Source organism: Meriones unguiculatus, chromosome 18, assembly GCF_030254825.1.
Source record: "Meriones unguiculatus strain TT.TT164.6M chromosome 18, Bangor_MerUng_6.1, whole genome shotgun sequence".
In the NCBI taxonomy this organism is placed as follows: Eukaryota; Metazoa; Chordata; class Mammalia; order Rodentia; family Muridae; genus Meriones; species Meriones unguiculatus.
This window is the reverse complement of record NC_083365.1, coordinates 37,576,779-37,597,447: the sequence shown is the minus strand read 5'-3', so window position 1 is coordinate 37,597,447 and position 20,669 is coordinate 37,576,779. Positions and strand designations below refer to the sequence as shown.

Below are 20,669 nucleotides of genomic sequence, written 5' to 3'. Positions count from 1 at the left end.
GCACAATAATGGACCCTTAATTAAGGATTGCTCTGAGGTCATGTGACATAATATCTGGGGATGCTGGGGCTGTAGCCCCAGCAGATGGGAGACCGGTGTTAGTGAGGATAATGTGCCAGGCTGAAAGGGGCAGTTGGGCATCTGTCCAAGCCAGTCAGTGCGAGCATTAGAAACATATACCCTGTCTTGGAAATGTCTCACATAATGGATTGTGTCCGCTTAACTCACTCGGCACTGTGTTTCCAACTAGGCATCTGAAAATGCTTGGGAAGCTGCTATTACCCAAGAGCATGAGTGAGTTTGATAGCTTTTCCAAAGGGCTGGTATTTCAGTTGAGCAACTGTAACTGCTTCGTGGCAGTAGAAAAGATTTATTTTTGGACCCTAATCAACCCCCAGCCCATTTCTCAAACTCCAGCTCCATCTCAGGATGTCAAAGTCACGCGGTATTAACGTCTGGTCAAAGGTGCTGGTGGCATTTTGCGGATGTAATGAAGAACACATTGTCTAAGATTGCTTTGTGGTGCCTTCTGCCCTGAGCCCGGCTCCCTCCTCAAGACCAGGCTGGTAGAGAAAGTCAGCTGCAAGCTCACTCAGAAGGCGGTGAAAGGACAGAAAAGTTGCCCAACTTTGTGGAGCTTGGATTAGGGGAATGGTTGTGTAGTGGGGGAAAGGGTGTAATAGCCACTCCTCCTCACACCAGAAGGCTGGAGAAAAGAGATCTCCTGTAATTTAAAGAATTAAGCATAATGAAATCATTTTCCCTTGTTGAGAACTGACCAACTCCTAAAGAGGAAACAGAGATGGGGTGAGAGGGCAGAGAAACAGGAGGAATTTTCTCTTAGGTGACCATTGCTGTCAGAGAGGTAAATAGATACAACAATCATTTCCCTCCCTCCCTCTACCCTCCCTCCTTTCTTTCCTTCCTTTCTCCCTTTCTCCCTCCCTCCCTCCCTTCCTTCCTCCATCTTTTTTTTTTCTCTTTTCTTTATTGTCATTATTTCTAGTCAGGATCTCATTCTATAACTATGGCTGGCTTGAAACTCACTGTATGGATCCAGCTGGCTTATAACTCACAGAGATCCAACTGCCTCTGCCTCCCTGCTGGGATGAAAGGTGTGGGCCATCATACCTGATGCCATTAGTTTTCTCATCTGTCTGATAGAATTAATGGAGGAACCGATGGCTATGAAGTATGTGAAATGAAGAATAAAATAGTATTCCAAGCCAAAGTGACAATAGCCAGCCTGCCTTTTCAGGGAGGGAAGTATGCTTGTTACCAGTGAAGAAATACTTTCCCTTTTCCTTTGTGCTTGGGTTCAAGGGCTGTTCAACAGAGTGTATTCATAGTGTTTGGCTACAGCAGATAGGGGATGGAGTTGAAAATAGGGGCAGAGGTGTGAGAGTGCAGGATTATCTGTTCATCCAAATGAGGAGAAGAAAAAAAAAAAACTAGAAGGAGTTCTAGTGGTCAGCGAGAGAGAGCAAGAGAGAGGTGGCCCAAGATATATATATATATATAAAGCGATCAGAGGGCAGGTCTTAAGGGCCCAGGAGGGCCTGCTGTTATCAGTTTGTAGTTACATGTCACCACGCAGAATAACTCTTGGCACGTGGGAGAGTTAACAGGAATCATCAGCGTGATGGGATCCAGAAGCCCTGGGAAGGTAAACTGCTGCTCTGGATTGTGGGGGACTATGGAGATACGGGTGTCTTGTGAGAGACTGCCTAGACTAGGGTAACTGACGGATGAAGCCCCATCCTGAATGTGGGGGTGCCAGCCCGTGAGCTGGGGTCCCCGACCGAACGGAAAGGAGGCAGAAAGCACAGCATTCACCTCTCCGCTTCTTCGCTGCAGACAAAGCCCGCGGCTCGCACCCTTCAGCTCGTGCAGCCGCGAGTTTCCCGTTGTTGTAGACTGTACCCCTAGACCAGACCGTGAGCCCAAACAAACCCTTCCTCCTTTAAGGTTGCTCTGCCAGGCATTTTGTCAGGACGAGACAAATTAAGTGAGCACAAATTAAGTGACCCTGAGCGGCCTACAATGAGGCCGTCTTTTTCAGCCTTTACTCCTCTCTCCTTGGTGGAGTAATCTTTTGGTTGTACTTAGTGTGTGTTGTTGCTGGGGGGTAGATGGGGAGAGAGATGTAATGGGTTCAAATTCTGACCCTCGATGGTTTATTTTTCTGGTTAGTCACCCTCATTCAAGTTTAAATTGGGACAAAAGGCGCTACCTTATCTCATCTGCTTTATGTGCCATTTAAATGAGATAATCTAGGTGATTCATTGTCTAGACATTCAGCTACCCTCCCTAAGCGTTAACAAGGATCCCAGTCCTATAATAATCTTATGAATATAGCGCACTCTCCTAAAACGTGTGTTCTATAGTTCCATTTTAAACATTTATTTATTTATTTATTTATTTATTTATTTATTTATTAATTATTTTTCAAGGCAGGCTTTCTCTGTGTAGCCCTGGCTGTCCTGGAACTCACTCTGTAGACCAGACTGGCAAATATTTATTTCTTTTGTTTTATATGTTTGATTATTTTTGCCTGTATGTATGATTGTGCATGCATTGTATGTATGTCTGGTGCCAAGAGAGGTCAGAAGAGGGCATCAGATCTCCTGGAACTAGAGTTATGAAGGGTTGTGAGCCACCTTGTGGGTGTTAGAACTGAGCCTAGAACCTCTGAAAAAGCAACAAATGCTCTTAACAGAGGAGCCATCTCTCCAGCCCCTATGATGACGGTGATGATGATGATGATGACAACTTTCTTTTTGAGATGAGGTCTCTGTAGTCCTGGATATCCTGGGACTTTCTGTGTAGACCAAGCTGGCCTCAAACTCATGGAGATCAGCCTGCCTCTGCCCCTCAAGCTCTGAGATTAAAAGTGTGTGTACCCTACCTTGCCGATTTTATTGTTATTTTCTGTGTGGGGGTGTTTTCGGCTGCCTGTATCTCTGTGCACCACAGGCATCCCTTGTGCTCTCAGAGGCCGGAAGAGGGTGGGGAATCTCCTTGAACTGGAGTTACAGACATTGAACCTGGACATCTGCAAGAGCAGCAAATGCTCCTAACTGCTGAGCCACCTCTCCAGCCCCATGATTTTAAACTTTGGCTCTATGCTCACTGGGAAAGTCTGAACACAGACCACAGAGACATAACAGCCACTGCAACAGGTCAGCACTGTTCATATTTTGGTGCTTTTTTTTTTCTTTTTCTTTTTTTTTTTTTTTTTTTGAGTGGCTCTTTTTCTTCCCAAGTGCGCTATCTTTTCAAAATAGGACACTGTATCACGTAGAATCTACTTTAAAACATTACTCGTGGCCATAGAACGTGATCCTTTTCCTGTGGACAAGCTGTCTCTCAAAATACATATTCTTGTAGAGGTAACCACACCCCGGGCCAGAGAGTTTATTACTTAAAATTACTTCAAACCATTTTTTCTTCTTCTTTTTGTAACGAGAGGGTGGGGCGGGAGAAGGGAGGTTGCCCGTGGCTGTCTAGACTTGGGAGGCTTCGCACATAACATCTCAGACAATTAACCGCCCTCATCTGCATGCAGATGGCTCTGAGGAGCAATCCTGTAAAGAACCCTCTCCCTCTGATTAGATCAATGTTTTCTCGGCTAATTTGACTCTGTGGAACCATTTATCTCCACGTCTCCTGCTAGAGTGTCAGGCTCATTTGAGGAAACACCGTTGAGGAAACACTCCTCAGGCTCACGGCTCTGAGGGGTAGGAACAGATCTTCGCCGTGTTGTTTCCACACGGCTTTACGACTGGGCTCATAAGAAATTATGAAAAATAAGTTCAGCTTTCCGAAGCCACTTCCTGACCAACAGCCACACAAATGTGACTTGGGGGCCAAGGGTAACGACCGAGGCTGTGCTCCAAAGGGTGCCTGCCTCTCAGTGTCAAGCTAATTGGTCCCTCTGGGGACGAACCTACGAGCTTGGCCTCATTAGCACAGCACAACTGCCCAAAACAGCTGAGTTCGTTTATCTGGAGCCCTGAAATCATTTTCTTACCCCAGTTCTCGTGCTGTCCTCCAGGTGGCGATGCTGGTTTTGTCAACTCCCGAGGTTCCCGAAGCCTGAGCCAAGAGCCTGAAAGCAAGAGGAAGCGGCGGTGGACCAGGGGTGGGCATGCGCAGGAACACCACAGTGTTGTCTGCAGTCGGACGGCCTCACCCACTGGGTGGCCAGACACAGGCAGATTGTGATAAATCGGTACACATACGTCCTGTTAGCCTTTACTGTAACTACGGGTTAGCAACATTCCAGATGTGTGTGTGTGTGTGTGTGTGTGTGTGTTCAGCTATGTGCACACAGGTGCCACAGCCCGTGCACACAGGTGCCACAGCCCGTGCATGAAGGCCAGAAGACAACTTGAGGGAGCCGGTTCTCTCCTTCCACCGCGTTGGCCCCAGGAATTGAATTTAGGTTCTCAGGCTTGGCGACAGACCTATTTCTCGCCACTCCTACTTTCCATTTCTTTAGCTGGGCCCGATAGAAGTTTGTTACATGGATGCCAGGGTTCTTTTCCTTGTTAACTGTAGTGAGAACTTTGGTTTATTAAAACAAACAAACAAACAAACAAACAAACACCCAAAACCCAGTTATGTTAGGTCATGCGACTATGTTTTTGTTCTTAATCCCAGGCGTGGAATATGGGGCTGCTTCAGATTGTCCACAGCGGCTGACTGTAATGTGCCTCATGCTCTGGCAGGGGCACGATTTGTGCCAGCTGCGGATAGCTTAATTCTGGGACCTTCTGAGAGGGTATAAGTGGGAGGGCGCTGAGAGGACCCCTCCCCTGCTGTTGGGTCGTCCTGCTGCTGTGTTTGCTATTGCTGTTTTGCTGTTTTGGATTGGACTGGCCCCAGGGAACCACGCCCCTATTCAGCCGGAAGCAGCCAATAGAGGTCTAGGTTTTCTTTCCCCTCTAACCTTCTTTCTCGCCTACCCAGTGTTGGGGGTTGGAAGGGATTAGGGTGAGTAAGGGTTGGAAAGGGGGTAGAGGTATAAGAACCCAATACAGTACCATAGAACAACACGCCTATAGTTAACACCTGCTAAACAAATGATAGTTGCTTTTTGTTTGTTTGTTTGTTTGTTTGTTTCCATGGTGGTTGGTTCTGCTACTTGCTGGATGTACCAAAATCATGGCTACTCGGGTCTTTATGTGAAGAAGTGTAGTGTTTCTACATAATCAATGCACAGTCTCTGTATACCTTGTACTTTAAGTCACCCCTACTACAGAATACAATTGCAAATAATGTGTAAATAGTTGTTCTGTATTTTAAAACATTTCACTATTTTGTTTTGATATGCTTTTGTTATTTGTTTTCGGCTTTTTGGGACAGGGTTTCTTTGTGTAGCCCTGGCTGTCCTGAAATAAATTCTGTAGACCAGGCTGGTCTTGAACTCAGAGATCTGCCTGCCTCTGCCTCCTGAGTGTTGGGATTAAAGGCAGGTTTTTTTTTTTTTGTTTGTTTGTTTGTTGAGACGGGGTTTCTCTGTGGAGCCCTGGCTGTCCTGGAACTTGTCTTGGCTGCCCTCTTACTCAGAGATCTGCCTGCCTTTGCTTCTCATTCACTGCCTGGCTTGATGTAATTTTTTATATACTTTTTTAAACATGAAGTCTTACATATTTTGGGTTGTCTTCAAACTAACCGTGCAGGTGAGGATGACGTTGAACACTGGCAACCCTGGACCTCACCACCACGCCTCGTCTACGTGATGCAGGGGAGGGGCACCACAGCTTCGTCCTGCACATGCTCCACTCCCTCGGCCCCCTGTATTGCTATTTTATTTCAAATAATTTTGATAGATTGACACTAAGGGTGCAGAACACACAGACGTAGGGTTGACTATAATTAATTATAGCCCCAGGCTATAATTGTTAGAATTACAACTTGGGTGATACAGGCATTGTTGTTTTTTGTTTTGTTTTGTTTTTTTTAGGTTTTGTTTGTTTTGTTTTTGGAGACAGGGTTTCTCTTGTCTTGGCTGTTCTGAACTTGCTTTGTAGACCAGGCTGGCCTCGAACTCGCAGAGATCCTCCTGCCTCTGTCTCTCTGGGTGCTGGGATTATAGGCATGTGCTACCGCACTTGGCTGGTACAAGGTTTTTTTAATGCCACTTATCCTTCTACGCCTGATGGACATTAGACAATATTGGCATAGCCAAATTGAATGGCTCTGAAGCCAGGTTATTGAGGGACTTGAGAACCAATGTTCTATTACAGCATGGTCACATAGAAACATGTGGACATTCTTTTTAAAATTCTCTTCCCCTAAAGAACCACAAATTTCTTTGTTTAGAAAAATCACTATATATATAAAATCGTTATATTTAACTATGTGAGTACCGGTGCTCATAGAGGTCAGAAGTGTTGGATATCCTGGAGCTGGAGTTATGATAGTTTTGAGGTACCAGACATAGATGCTAGTACTCAGGGCTTCTGCAAGATTATACTCAACTGCTGGGCCATATTAGGAAGGACGAATTCCCTTTATTTCTTTATTCATAGGACTGGCAGTGTGCCTGTTACCTGGTAAACCAGTGACTGAGGAAAGATGTTTCTGGCAGAGAGGATGTGAGAGGATGAAGTGACACAATGACCAGGGGGAGGAGAGATGGGAGGAGGCCAAGAATGCTGTGTCACACGATGGAGACGCAGATATGCCTTTCCCTTCAGGTAGACGCCTCAAGGAGGCTTGTCTTCTGAACAAAAAGGGTTAAAGACAACCAAGAAGAAAAGAAAAGACTTTCAGAGGTATTGACCTTCTTATTTCCTGAAACAAAGGTAGGGATGAGAGGGAAGGGGTTCCTTTGTCTTGTGAGGGGCTGAACATCTGTGTTATGCCAGCCCTTCATGGGTCCAGAATGGTGCTGAGCATACAGAGGCCCTCAAATATTTGCTAAACAAATGAACAGCCATCTTCTGCTAACCAAAGATTCATCCTGCAAATATTTATCAAAAGCATCTATGTGTTAGCTTTGAGGGAAAACTGTAGCTCAGCCCATACCCAGGAACAGATCATCCTGGTTGGAAGCACAGCATGGAGCCTACATGTCTAGGTTTGAAGCTTGGCTCTGCCATTTTTTTTTTTTTTTTTTTTTTTGAGACAGGGTTTCTCTGTGTAGCCCTGGCTGTCCTGGACTCACTCTGTAGACCAGGCTGGCCTGGAACTCAGAGATCCTCTTGCTTCTACCTCCCGGAGTGCTGGGATTAAAGACGTGTGCCACCATGCCCGGCTGACTTTACCAAGCCTGTAAAATGGGGAGCAGGATGGTGTAAAATAGTACCCACTTAAAGGGATCATTTGGGCAGCTAAGTGAGCTAACACTTGCCATCAACCTCTTGTGTGCTAGCAATGACTCCTATGATACCATGTGGGTCCCGGGGATTGAACTCATGCTGTTAGGTTTGGCAGCCAGTATCTTTACTCTCTGTACCATCTCACTGCCCCACAGTGTCCTATTTTGAGGGGGTCTTTAAGAGCCAGATTTCTTTATAATCTTATCATGTTGCTTATGATTTTTTTTCTTCCCTCCATCTTGTTTGAGCAGCTGGTCACTCTTTAGTCCTTCTCTGCTGATGGGTGCTACTCGGGATGCCAAAAGGATGTTTTAAAGGTTGCCTTGCCCTGACCTGGACGGTTGGAGAGGACACACAGAAGTTGCCCATGAACAGTGGTGGCAGCGTTGGCACTTCATATGAACCCTCTCCTCTCATCCGTACTCCCGAGTCTCACTACGTAGCCCTGGCTGGCCTGCAGCTCTCTGTGTAGATTAGGCTGCTCTTGACGTCACAGAGCTCCTCCTGCCTGTGCTGGCATTAAAGGTGTGTACCATCGTGCCCAGCTTGGGGCAGCTTTCAAACTGGTCACTCTGCCACTCCCTCCCCTTTAGGATCTTTCCCCACTTTCTCTGTACAGTAGTCAAGTGATCTTTGGTCCTGTGGTTGGTTGTTTATTGAAGCTGTAATATAAAATATAGCCATTTAGGGCTGGAGAGATGGCTCAGAGGTTAAGAGCACTGGCTGCTCTTCCAGAGGTCCCGAGTTGAATTCCCGGCAACCGCAAGGTGGCTCACAACCATCTCTAATGTGATCTGATGCCCTCTTCTGGCGTACAGGTGTACATGCAGATAGAGCATTCAAATAGATCAAATAAATAAATCTTTAAAAATACATAGCCATTTAGAATACATCTTAGTATGTATTCACTATTGTACAGGATAATCACTGATGTTCATGAGTGCGTGTGTTACTGAGACAAGGGCTCCTGTGTAGCATAAGATGAACTTGATCTCACAGCGTTCCTTCTGCCTCGGAGTCCTGGAGGGCTGGGATTATAAGTGTGAGCTCACTCTTCATTTTACAGTATTTTAACCACCCCTAGGCAAAGGTGCACACCCATAGCAACCACTCCCTATGGCTTCTTGCCTCCTAGACCATGAATCTTTTCTCCTCGTCCCCATGGAATCAGTTATTCTAAGTGTTTCATGAAAATGGAATAGGCCCACAGGTCTTGTGTGTTTGCGGCCTTCATTTAGCAAACCATTTTTCAACGTTTACCTGTGTGACAGCTTGCTGTAGCGGTGTGATGTTTTTAATTTGTGGGGTCATTACAATTAAGTGATTTTTTAAATAGTTGAACATACCCACGCTTTAGAATGTTCCCGTATTTATTTTCATGTTCACATATTAACATGTATAATTTTTTTTTTTTTGTCCACGGATTGACAAATGGATGTAAGCTTTAAAGATAAATGTTTACTCTTCTAAATGCGTGCACACTTTCTTGGGAGGGAATATGCCCTTCCTGTTCCTATTGTTTGTATACCCAGGAGTGGAATTGCTGGGTCCTGTGGAAGGGCTGTGCTTTTTATGTGGATATGCAATTTATTTATTTTTGAGACAGGGTCTTGCTATGTTGGCCAGGTTGGTTTTGAACTTGTGATTTTCTGACCACTGCCTCACAAGTACTGAGATTATAGGTGTGTGCTACTATGCCCAGCTTTGTGGAATATTTTGAAGAGCTGTCACGTTGTTATTCAAAGGTGACCACACTGTTTTACACCCCTCTAATTTCTCCATATTCTTGCCAGCACTAGGTTTTGCCTGTCTTTTTTAATGCAGCCATTCTAGTGGGTCTGGTCATGTCCTATTTTGACTTGAATTTTGACTTTCACTTCCCTAATGATTAGTAACACGGGCATTTTCTGATATGCATCCTGGCTATTTGTGTATTTTATATCCTTTGCAAAGTTTAAAATGAGGACAGTCTGAATAATGAGACTTTATATAATCTGCGCACAAGGACCTCATCTGACACATGGTTTGCAGGTATCATATCCCATTCTATAGGTTCTAATTCTTCCTTCTCTATGATTCTGTGAGTCCCTTTTCTTGTTTCCACGAAGAGAAGAGAAGAGAAGGAGGGTTTTGGCTCAGCCTGGTGCAGCTTGCATTCTGGGATGGTCTTCCGTCATCAGCGAAACCACTCTGGCAGATGTATCCGAGGTGTTTCTCTAGGCGACTCCAAATCCAGTTAATATTCAGTTGATAGTGGAGACTGGCCATCACAGTGACACACGCAGAAGCATAAAAATGTTTTTGTTTGTATTTTGGTTTTGTGTAGCCCTGGCTGTCCTGGAACTGAATCTGTAGACCAGGCTGGCCTTGAACTCACGGTGATCTTCCTGCCCCTGCCTCCTGAATGTTGGATTAAAGGTGAACACCACCATCGTGGGCTTAAAGCATAAATTCTTTAATTTTGAAAACTCAAATCCTCTTCTTCCTCATCCTCCTTCTTCCCCTCTCCTCCCTTCCCCCTCTGTCTCCTCCTCTCCTTCCCTCCCTTTCTTCTACTGCTTCAGGGGGTCATATCTGATAAACCATTGCCTAAACCAAGGCCATAAAGACAAACTTCTTTATCTTCTTTTGGGTTCCTGATATTTTTAGCTCTTACAACTAAGTCTAAAACCCATCCTATTATATACGATATGAGGTACAGCCAAGGAAACCTTTTAAAACAATCTGCGATGCCTTTGGTTAAGATTTTAATTTTGATTTATTGTTATTATTATTATTATCATTATTATTATTATTATTACTTTACTGCTTACTGTTGCTTTTAGAACGGACTCCAAGTTCCTCACTATAGGCTCTCCTCTTCTCCTTTTCTCTTGAGCACATGGCCGCCTTCTAACAGTGCTTGGTCATGGAAACCTCTTCTCACAGCTCCTTAAATCTTAAAAATAGAGTGTGGGCCTGTTCTCATCCTTCAGGTTTAGGCGTTCTGTCTTCAGTGAGATGTCTGCTGACTAATTCCACCCGCAGCAGTTTCCCTGGTGTGCTACATGCCTGCAATGCCTGAAGAGGCCAGAAGAGGGCGTCAGATCCCCTAGAACTGGAGTTATAGATGCTTGCGAGCCGGCCTGTAGGTACTGAGAATCAACCCTAAGTCCTCAGGAACACCAGGTCATGCTTGTAATTGTGGAACCATTTCTCTAGCCCCTCTATTTATCTTAATGACCATGATAAGGGTTATTTTGCACCCAGCATCATTTCCCACTTTTTGCTATTTCTGTCATTCTCTAACCCCCTTTGACATCACCCTCTGCCTGGATTTTCCTCATTGCTTATTTTCATAGGGCAGGATATTTATTCTGGCCTTTCAACATTTGCTTTCTTTTCATTCTTTTTTGTATTACTCTCGCTACAGACATATATGTTGAGGGCTGGCAAGGTAGCTCAGCAGGTAATGGCACCAGCTGCCAAGCCTGTCAATGTGAATTAGATCTCTAGAATCCACATGATGGAAGGAGAGAATTGACTACGTCCAATTGTCTCTATAAATTCACATGCATACATGCCTCTCTCTCTCTCTCTCTCTCACACACACACACACACACACACACACACACACATTTTCAACTTAGCTCACATAATTTTTTTTTTCTGAAACTTTCTCAATAGAAGCCACCATGTTTTCAAACAAGTAAGTCCTCTCTCCTAATTAAAGAAGAATACTCTAAGAACCAAATCTCTTTTCTAACTTGGGATTATTGTCTGATTTCTTGGGAAGCAAATTTCAATAAACACAAGGGGATTCATCATCAGCACTGAAGGTTCACCAAGACTCGGATAGGCTTTAAAATGCCATAAACTCCAAACCAGTAGATTCAGAAATTGTTTTAGCCATGCAGCACTCAGATTTAGCTAAGCAGGTTTGTGTGTGTTTATATGTGTATGTGTGTGTGTGTGGTGTGTATGTGTGTGTGTAAATTATAAGAGAAATAATTGCATACTTATACATTCTTTAAAATCCTGCAAAATGGGCTAGAGAGATGGCTAAGCATTTAGGAGCACTTGCTGCCCTTGCAGAGGACATGAGTTCAGTTCCCAGCACCAACATCAGGTGGCTCACAGCCATCTGTAACCCCAGCCCTAGGGGTTCTGATACTCCCTTTGGGTTCTGTGCACACCTGCACTCACACATGCACAGACTCATCCCTCACGTATACATAGGTAAAGAAAAAGTCCTGCAAGTAATGTCTCACAGGTGACTGTTTGTGTGGAGAAGCTGAGGCCCCTGGCTTAGGGACATATCTCTGCACACATTTCTGCCCCATATCGATTCGGTAGGATTATCATCATAAGAAAGGGACGCCTTCATCTTAATGTTAAGCTCGGCTCCTTTCCACTGATAGGAATTCTTTTGATGAAGACCTTGGCTAGAAGCACAGGGAAAGACAGTCTCACCCGAAAGCATTTCATTCTGGAATTTCCTCCCCTCCCCTCCCCTCCCCTCCCCCGAGTTTGCCATCTTTCTTATCATTTACAGCTATCCAAATATCTAAGAAGCAAGCCCAAAAGATGATTGAAACTTTTGATCCGAGAAATAACTCACACATTTGTTTTGCTTCACTCTAACCTTCAGAGCTGTGTATCACGCTGACAAGCTCTCGATTTTTTTTTTTTAAACAGATTTTTCCTTTGGGCTTTCTCCTTCTTTCATTGTGGTAATATTTTCTCCTATCTTCCATCTTCCAAAAAAAAAAAAAAAGTAGGTGTAACAGTCTAATCAGCTCTTACCAACTTTTCCACAAGAACAAGGCAGAAAATATGAAGATATAAATCAAGACTTGTTATTATTGTTTATGCAGTGATGATGTATGGCTCCCCGTGGGCTTTGAGTTTTACATGGCCACTTTGGAGACACAGAACACTGCTCAGGCACAAGCGATTTGTCTCTGAGCCCTGCCTGGATATTTCTAATAAATATTACCTGCCTTTGATTTTATGGTATCTGTAAGATGGCTATGCAATAAAATATCTTCAGATATTTCGTATTCAGTCTACATGGTTAACAAAGAGGTAATGACCCTTGATTCTAAGAATAGGAGGTAGAATAAACACTAATTATAGTATAGTTAAAGTTTTTGTTAATTGTCACAACAGTGACAATTTCAAGCCCAGGACAAAGTCTCAAAGCACAGCTATAAACTGGCTGTTTTTCCCCCCTTAGATGGAAACCTTACAGGCGATTTGAATCTTTTCCTTTTTTGACATATCTATATTAATTTTTTTCATTGCAAATGTTACTCTTGAAATGAAAAAAGAGATTCTTTTCAAAGATTAGTCCATAGGAAGAGCTGATAAAACTAAGCCTAAAAATAGAATGAGTGACATTAATGGGAAGTAGGGAGTGTGGGTTCCGGGTAAAGCGAGAAGCTGATTATCTTCTGGCTCCTTCTGAGCTTGGAGTGTGCCTGCTCTCTGTTGGTTTTGAGAAAGTGCTGGCTGCCTGTTGTCCTAGGAGGAGGCAGCGTGGTGTCTGAGCCGGGCTAGTGCACCCACTTGCCAAAAGGATCAGGAGCAGGCTGCATTCCCAGTGGGGAATGGACTTCTCATTCTTTCTCAACCTGCACCCGCATCAGGCCCATTTCCGCCTGACTTTCTCCTCCATCTGAAAACCTCTGGTTCCCTCCGATTAACCTCAAGCTCTGAAGGGGGATGATTTTGTTCACCCACAGAGCCATGTCAGAGCTCCCTTGCCTCCCCACTCCCCGCACCCCTGTCTAAAGATCATCAAGGGAGACAGTTCTGGTAGACCCCCTTTAGAACACCATGCCATCGTTTCCAGCCTCATCTTGCACTTAGCATGTCAGCTTGCCTTATTTGGGAATGGGCGAACTTAGGAGAAATGGCCCAAAAGCTCGGGCTAAAAGACACACTATTTCAGGCATCGGATGTAAGACTTTCAGGTTCAAGAACCAGAGTGGTCCCATCTATCGAGTATGGCCATGCTTGTCCTGACAGGCTTGCCCCCTGCCTTCTCAGTTGTTGAATATTCTAATGGTCTCAGAGTAAAGCTGTAATGTTGTGGATGGGGTGCTGACCTTGTGTGCGACTCAAGGCTTGCCCTTTGCCTTCCCTAAGCCTTGGTTTACACTTCTGGGAAAGCAGCAATGCTAATTCTGCCTTTCCTGCTTCAGGGAGGTGCTGTGATGATCACGCCATCCTGGCAGATGAAAGAAGTTCTCTGCAGGCTGTGAGGGATGGCTCCTGGGCCAGGGATGAGGATAAATGTGATGGATGATGATAACCATGCTGATGGTGAAGGTCAAGGTGCTGGCGATAATAAAGAAGAAGAAGAAGACAAACTTGGGAACGCCGTGGACTGCCCTCTTCCAGTTCAATAGGCCCCTAACACGGCTCCCTGGCTCGCAATTCACAGTAACAGCCAGACAGCCACATAAACCGGCGACATCGGCCCTCTGAGCTCTCTGCCATGTGGCTCCCAGGTTGTTTACTGGCTGAGTGCTGATAGGTGCTCCTCTTTGTCTGTGGGCATTCACTCCACGATTTATTTCACACGCTGGCTGGGAAGTCCTCCTGGCCTGTCATTCCCAACACCTGGGACAGCTCCCGATGTTCATTTAATGAACATCTGCTAGTACCCAGACAGCGGCTAGGAAGGGCAGAATTATCCCCACTGGGTTCTCGGACCCTGGACCCATGTGGCTGGAGCGGCATCCTTAACTTGCCGCCTCTGAGTCGTGCTGCGTGGCCCCCAGGCCCATTCCGAAAAGTGTCTCGGAAGAGCGATAGGTTTTGGCCAGTTGGTGTTAGCTTTTGGCCCCCCTCCTCCCACCTTTTCTTTCTTGTTTGTTGCTCCCCACTGCATCCTTTATGAAGACTTTAGGACTTCCCCGGGTCTCATAAGACAGCCTCAGCAAGATGCCTTGCCCCATGGGATGGCACAGAACACCACCGAGTCTGGACCCTGCACGTACGCCCAGAATTCCTTCAGAGAAATGGATTTAGTCTCTCGGCAGCAGAGTCTGAGGGCCGTGAGGGGCAAAGGAGGGGTGTGTTTGCTTCTGTGTAATAACAGCCCTTCCTGCAGAGGGGTCTCCCTCCTGGCGAGCCTTCGAGGTGCCTTCATGAACCTCAGAGCAGCCTGTGGGATTTTCTTCTCCCTTCACCCACGCTCTGGGATCAGGTCTTTAAAAGTTATGCAGCGTGGGCAGGAGATGCAGCTCAGTTGTTAAGAGGGCTTGCCCAGCAGGCATGAAAACCAGAAACACATAGCTAGGTATGGTGGTGCACACCTCAAATCCCAGGATCAAAAGTTCAAGGTCATCCTTGGCTACCTAGCAAATTTGAGGCCAGCCTGGGACATGTCAGACTGTGTCTTAGGGGAAAAACGAGGTTACACAATATGTCAGATAGCAGGGTGAAGATATGAGCAGACAGGCATCATAACTGCAAAAGCCCTGTTATGTACAAATGAGCCTTCGTTGTGAGGAAGGGGTCTTTTCCCTGAAGTGTCACAGAATTCAGCTTTATACACTACCTCCAAATGAGGTTTCTAATACAGCAACAAAAATACACAAACCAGGGCCAGGGAGATGGATGGCTCAGTGGTTAAGAACAGTGGTCTGTCCTTTCAGAGGATCTGGGTTCAATCCCCAGTTCCTACATGGCAGCTCACAGCTGTCTGTAACTCCAGTTTCAGGAGATTCAACACCCTCATACAGATGCAGGGAAAACATCAATGCACATTAAAAAAAAAGTATTCTTTAAAGGCTGGGTGTTGGTGGCACACACCTTTAATCCCAACAATTGGAAGGTAAAGGCAGGTGAATCTGAGCCAGCCTGGTCTACAAAGTGAGTTCTAGGATAGCTAGGGCTACACAGAGAAACCCTGTATTGAAACAAAACAAAACACAAACAGAATATAGTTATCAGATATTTTCTTTTGAGCCCCTTTTGGTATTTCTTTTTAAAACTTTGTATATGTATTTTTAATTGTAATTTTACGTTTTGTCTGCAGGTATATCTGTGTATTAGGTGCATGCCTGTGCCTGCAGAGACTAGAAAAGAGTATTGGATTCCCTGGAACTAGAGTTATAGATGATTCTAAGTCACGAATGAGTGTTGGGATTCGAACCTGAGTCCTCTGGAAGTGCTCTTAACTGTTGAGCAATCTCTAGGCCCCATAACATTTCCTAGTATACAAAGGGACTTTCTTGACCTCTGTAGGACTGGACTGTGAAGTGCCCAGGCTGACTGTCAAGAGATGCTGGTTTGAAGGGGCTGGTACTGGTTTGAAGGGGCTGGAGAGAGGGCTCAGTGGTTAAGAGCACTGGCTCCTCTTGCTAGGGGACCCCAGTTGGGTTCCCAGGGTCCACACGGTGGCTCATAACTGTCTATAGCTCCAGTTCCAGCATATTTAATGCCCTCTTCTGCCTTCCTGGGCACTGGGCACTCACGTGGTACACATATGTACATTAGGCAAATACACAGAAAAAAGAAATTCACTGGGCACTGGTGGTAGTGCATGTTTTAATCCCAGCACTCGGGAGGCAGATCTCTTAATTTGAGGCTAGCCTGGTCTACAGAGTGAGTTCCAGCACAGCCATGGCTACATAGAGAAACGCTGTCTTGAAAAACAAAAACAAAAACAAACAAACAAAAAAGAAAAAAAAAAGAGGTTTGAGTGCAAGAATTATTGAGTGCAAGGGAATCTATTCAGCTGTTATATTGACCATACTGACAGCCCTGTGAGATTGGTATTATTATCAACCCCTTTTTTTGCACAGATGTGGGGGGACTGAGGCTCTCCCCAAAGTCACATGAGGCTGGGGTACAATCCAGGCTGGCTGAATGCTAAAGCATCTCCATATACTGACACTAGAGTGCATTATTTTATATTAATTAATCAGCTAATGTGTGTATGTGTGTCAGTTGTGTGTGTGTGTGCTAGCGTGTATGGTGTATGGGTGAGTGTGTATGTGTGTCACTGGTTGTGTGTGCTAGCGTGTACGGTAAGTATGGCATTCATGTACATGGTGGATGGACACGTGGAGAATGTCAGGTATCCTGTATTTTCATTCTTTGCCTTGGTCTCTTGAGCCTGGATTTCTGACTGAAGCTGGAGCTAAGCCAGCAGTCAGCAAGCCCCAGTGAGCCTCATCTCCATCTCCTGCTCAGAGTTACAATACCCTGCAACAATACCCAGCCCTTTTCCCTGCTCCGGGATCTGAACTCCCAAGCTTCAGTTGCCAGCACGCTTACTCACAGAGCTCTCTCTCCAGCCGCCACTGCCCTGTTTCCTGGTTCGCCCTCCTGCTAGTCGTGGCGCACCGGGACTGTGGCATCATCTTCCGGTGGCCCCGCCCCTCCCAGGTGCCCCTCCCAGGGCTGCTACCGCAGGTGTTGGCAGGAGCTTGGGTTCCTATCTGAGAGAAAAATCATCTCAAGTTCTCTCCCGAGTGAGAGCGCTCAGGGCAGCAGCTGCCTTGATTGCCCGGGCAACATCATGCTGAAGTTGGCCTGACCTCCGGGAGCTCACTTCTTTGTTCTGATGACCTCTGCTTCCATAAAAAATAACAGGTTGCTGATAAGCTGGCCCTCTGCGCTCCTGCTCAAACGGCAGACTTGGGGATCTGCACTCAGAGCAGGCCGCTCAAGTCTAAAAAGCCCCCGTGCTCTGTTTTTTGACAGGTTGAGAAATCCAATCCATTTATTTTGAAAACCCATTAAGCCCAGCCAACGTGGGATATTTAGAAAGGCCAGAATTTTGCTTTTGGTCAGAAGGTCACTGCTGTCATAAAGGAAGTGAAACAAAACATATTTTATCGTAGGGCTATAATTCCCAAACATTCTTTAAAAATACACTTTCAGTAAAATGAGACACAACAAAAGCACACTGAATTGCCGGAAATTGCCACCACCGTAAGCCCTCTTTGTTTGGGAGACTTATTCAATTTTGCATCCCCAGTTCTCAGACCCGTGAGAGGCACACAGTCAGTGCCCAATAAATGCCTGCCGAGCGAGTCTCAAAACGGTTTACAGTGCTGCTTAATATTGTTCTAGGTTTTAGTAGCTTTTGTTCCTGGTGGCAGTTAAGAACGGAACATTTAATTTCAGCTCTTGAGGGTTTTTTTGTTTTTTTGTAAGTGAGTTCAGGAATATGCGATTTGACTTATCCTGCCACCTTAGGTCATGCTGTTGATGATGCAGGTAACTGCGTTTGTTAACCGGATTCTCTAAAGATAACTCGATTGATCCTTTTGACCTTGGGAAGTGGGCAGAGGAGATGTTATTATTTTTGTGTTTCCTTCAGGGAGGGTGCCTAGGTATGGACCGCTACTTGAAATAAAGCAACCTCATTATCAGTGACCTCCAGTGTGTAGTGTTCGGAGCGTGATATAAAACCTTCCTTGATCTTCCCACAGCACTACCTTTCCATTCCATTGCCTCTCTCTAATGAGCATCTGAAGGTCTCTCTTTTCGGCTCTTGCCTCCTTGTTCCCTTACTTCCTACATCTCCTGGATCTCGTCTCACCTGTTCCTTCAGGTTCCACCCTGGAGAACTGCTAGGCATCTGCAAGGCTCCGAGCAGGACTCTGCCTCCTTCCTGACAGGGTGTCAGTTAAGTCCTGAACAAGCATCCAGTATTTGACTGGTTGTCAAGGGAAAGAAATTTGTTTTTAATTGTTTATTTTCTTGAGACGAGGTTTCACTCTGTAGCCTCAGTTGGCTTGGAATTTACTACACAGACCAAGGGGGTCACAAATTTGTGGGTGATCCTCCTGCCTCTGTCTCCTAACAGTTGGGATTACAGGCGTGAGCCACCACATACATAAGAAGAAAACTTAAAACTAATGGAGGGAATGTAAACGAGACATTAGAGAATACGGCTTATAGCTGTAGACAAATATTATTCTTTTTTAAAGAGTTAAATTTGCTTTATGCGTATGGGTGTTTTGTCTGCATGTATGTGTGTGTGCAACTTGTATGCCCGGTTCCTACAAAGGCCAGAAGAGGGTGTCAGATCCCCTAGGACTGGAATTATAGATGGGTGTGAGTTGCCAATGGGTGCTGGGAATCGAACACAGGTCCTCTCAAAGAGCAACCAATGCTCTTAACTGCTTAGCCATCTCTCCAGTTCCCAACCAATAACATTCTTTTTTTTTAAAACAAGATTTATTTATTTATGATGTATACAGTATTATGCCTGCATGTATGCCTGCAGGCCAGATAAGGGCACCAGATCTCATTATAGATGGTTGTGAGCCACCATGTGGTTGCTGGGAGTTGAACTCAGGACCTCCGGAAGAACAGCCAGTGCTCTTAACCCCTGAGCCATCTCTCTAGCCCTCTCCCCCCCCGCCCCATAACATTCTTAATACAAAATCTTGAAGCCAGGCAGTCTTCCCAATACTGACTAGGTAAGGCTGCCTTTTGTCAGGGCAATCAGCACCCAAGTGGTGGTGTTCAATTTCTCCCTCCAAACCCACCAAAATGATGCTTTTCCTCATGCAGGAGGGATGAGTGGAGACACCTTTATAGGTGTCCCTCCGCATGACGCATCGTCAGAAAGAAGAATAACGATTTCCTCCCTGTACGCCATGTTTTATTGCCTTGTATTGTGTTCAGCAAGAAGAGGCCGGCAAGATGGCTCAGTGGATTAAGGCACTTGCCACTAAGCCCAGCCACCTGAGCTCAATTCTCAGGATCCACGTGATGAAAGGAGGAGAGAACCAATGCTTGCAAGATGCCCTCTAACCTCCAAATTTATGGCATGAAAATGTACATATACAAACACATACACACACACATAAACACACACACAAGTTTGAAAATAAAATCCTATGCCCAATCAAAACGTGTGGACTTTCTCGAAAAGCTCGAATGGCCTGCAGACTAGCACCAAACCTAGTTTCCTCACAGCATTGAAGTCTGGGGCTTGAAGAGACAATATGTGTACCCTCAGAGAGAAAGATGGCTGCTTGGGTAGATGGCTGGCTGGATAAATGGCTGCCTGGCTGGGCATACAGCTCAATGTGTTCATCTTGGGAGTTTTACATGTTTCCCTGTGATATGGCTCTCCTCACTTCTTACCCGCCTGTCCTCTCTAAGCATTTTAATTTACTTCCTTCACTTTACATTTGAACAACAACAACAAAAAAAAAAAATAGTTTTTTTTATTGGATCAGCAAACCTACCTTTGTCAGTATTGCCCATTTCTACTGAATACTGTCTCCCTTTCGTGCATGAATTAGCTTATCAAAGTCTCCATCTTTTCTTTTTTATCCTACTTATAATAAGTCCTCTTGCCTAGCAGAGGCAAGGTCTTATTTGGAAAAGATGGAGGAGATGAGATACAGGGACTCCTGACCTCCTAAACAAATGAAGAAACCAAGGCTGGGCGTTAGGGAGCTGAACACCATGGCTTGTAGGAGGAAGGTGTCCATGTGGTCCTCTGCTGTTCCCTACTGCCCCCCATGGTTGTTCCTGCTTTAGCGGGCACCACTGACCCAGACGGACAACAGAGACACATCTGACCGTGAGTTTCTGAACTATACGTCACCTCCCTGGGGTGACACCCCGGCTAGAGGCTCTAGACTGGTCCTACACACTGAAAGGAGAAGTCATAGAGTCATAAGAGGAGGCAGCTAAGAGTCTTGGTCTTTAGCATGCTGCCGTTCTGGTTCTTGCAGAAAGGCGAAGGCAACAATTCAGGAAGGAGGAGGCCATTCGGAGCAAGTCAGAACTCACTCATGCATTCTTGTTACCCTACCTACCATCTGTAGGGCACAACCATGCTTTCCTTAAAAAATGCTGCAGAGAGCTGGGCACAGTGACTCACAGATGTAATACCAGTACTTGGGAGGTGTGAGTAAAAGGATCATGGTTTCAGGGCCAGCCTGGGCTTCATGAGACCCTATCTCAAAAGAGAAAACAACTTTTTCAGCCAGAAACACTATCTTCCAGTAATTTGCAGAGATGGCAAACACAAAGAAAGAGAGCCAGACGTCTGTCATGTTTTCTCTTGGCCTTTCAGAGAATACAGAGTTATTTCTTTGCCATGTACGTGCAAATCTACAAGGAGGATGATATTGTAGACTTCCATGGAGTGGAATGCCCTGAAGATGTTACCATGGCAAACCTGGAAGAGTCTACAGTGTCACCTAGCATGTGGCTGACATTGTAAACAAGAAATTTAAGGGCATGGTTCTTCCTGCCAGAAGACTAAATGTTTATCCTGAGCATATGATGTACTCTGAGAGCCCAAAGAATGCCTTTCCGCAGAAAAGAACAAAGCAAAGAAAAAGGCACCTGTGCTCACCC

At 45.3% G+C, this 20,669-nt stretch overlaps 2 long non-coding RNA genes across 2 annotated transcripts; both read left to right on the top strand.

Moving 5' to 3' along the window:
- The first annotated feature begins 463 nt into the window (after positions 1–463).
- Positions 464–5,258, top strand: LOC132649016 (uncharacterized). Its single transcript, XR_009587405.1, has 2 exons — positions 464–865; positions 4,058–5,258. It is a non-coding gene; the product is annotated as an uncharacterized LOC132649016 (long non-coding RNA).
- Positions 5,259–6,505: 1,247 nt separating this feature from the next.
- LOC132649015 (uncharacterized) lies at positions 6,506–13,893 on the top strand. The gene is made up of 3 exons (XR_009587404.1): positions 6,506–6,785; positions 7,583–7,856; positions 13,520–13,893. It is a non-coding gene; the product is annotated as an uncharacterized LOC132649015 (long non-coding RNA).
- The last annotated feature ends 6,776 nt before the right edge of the window (positions 13,894–20,669 follow it).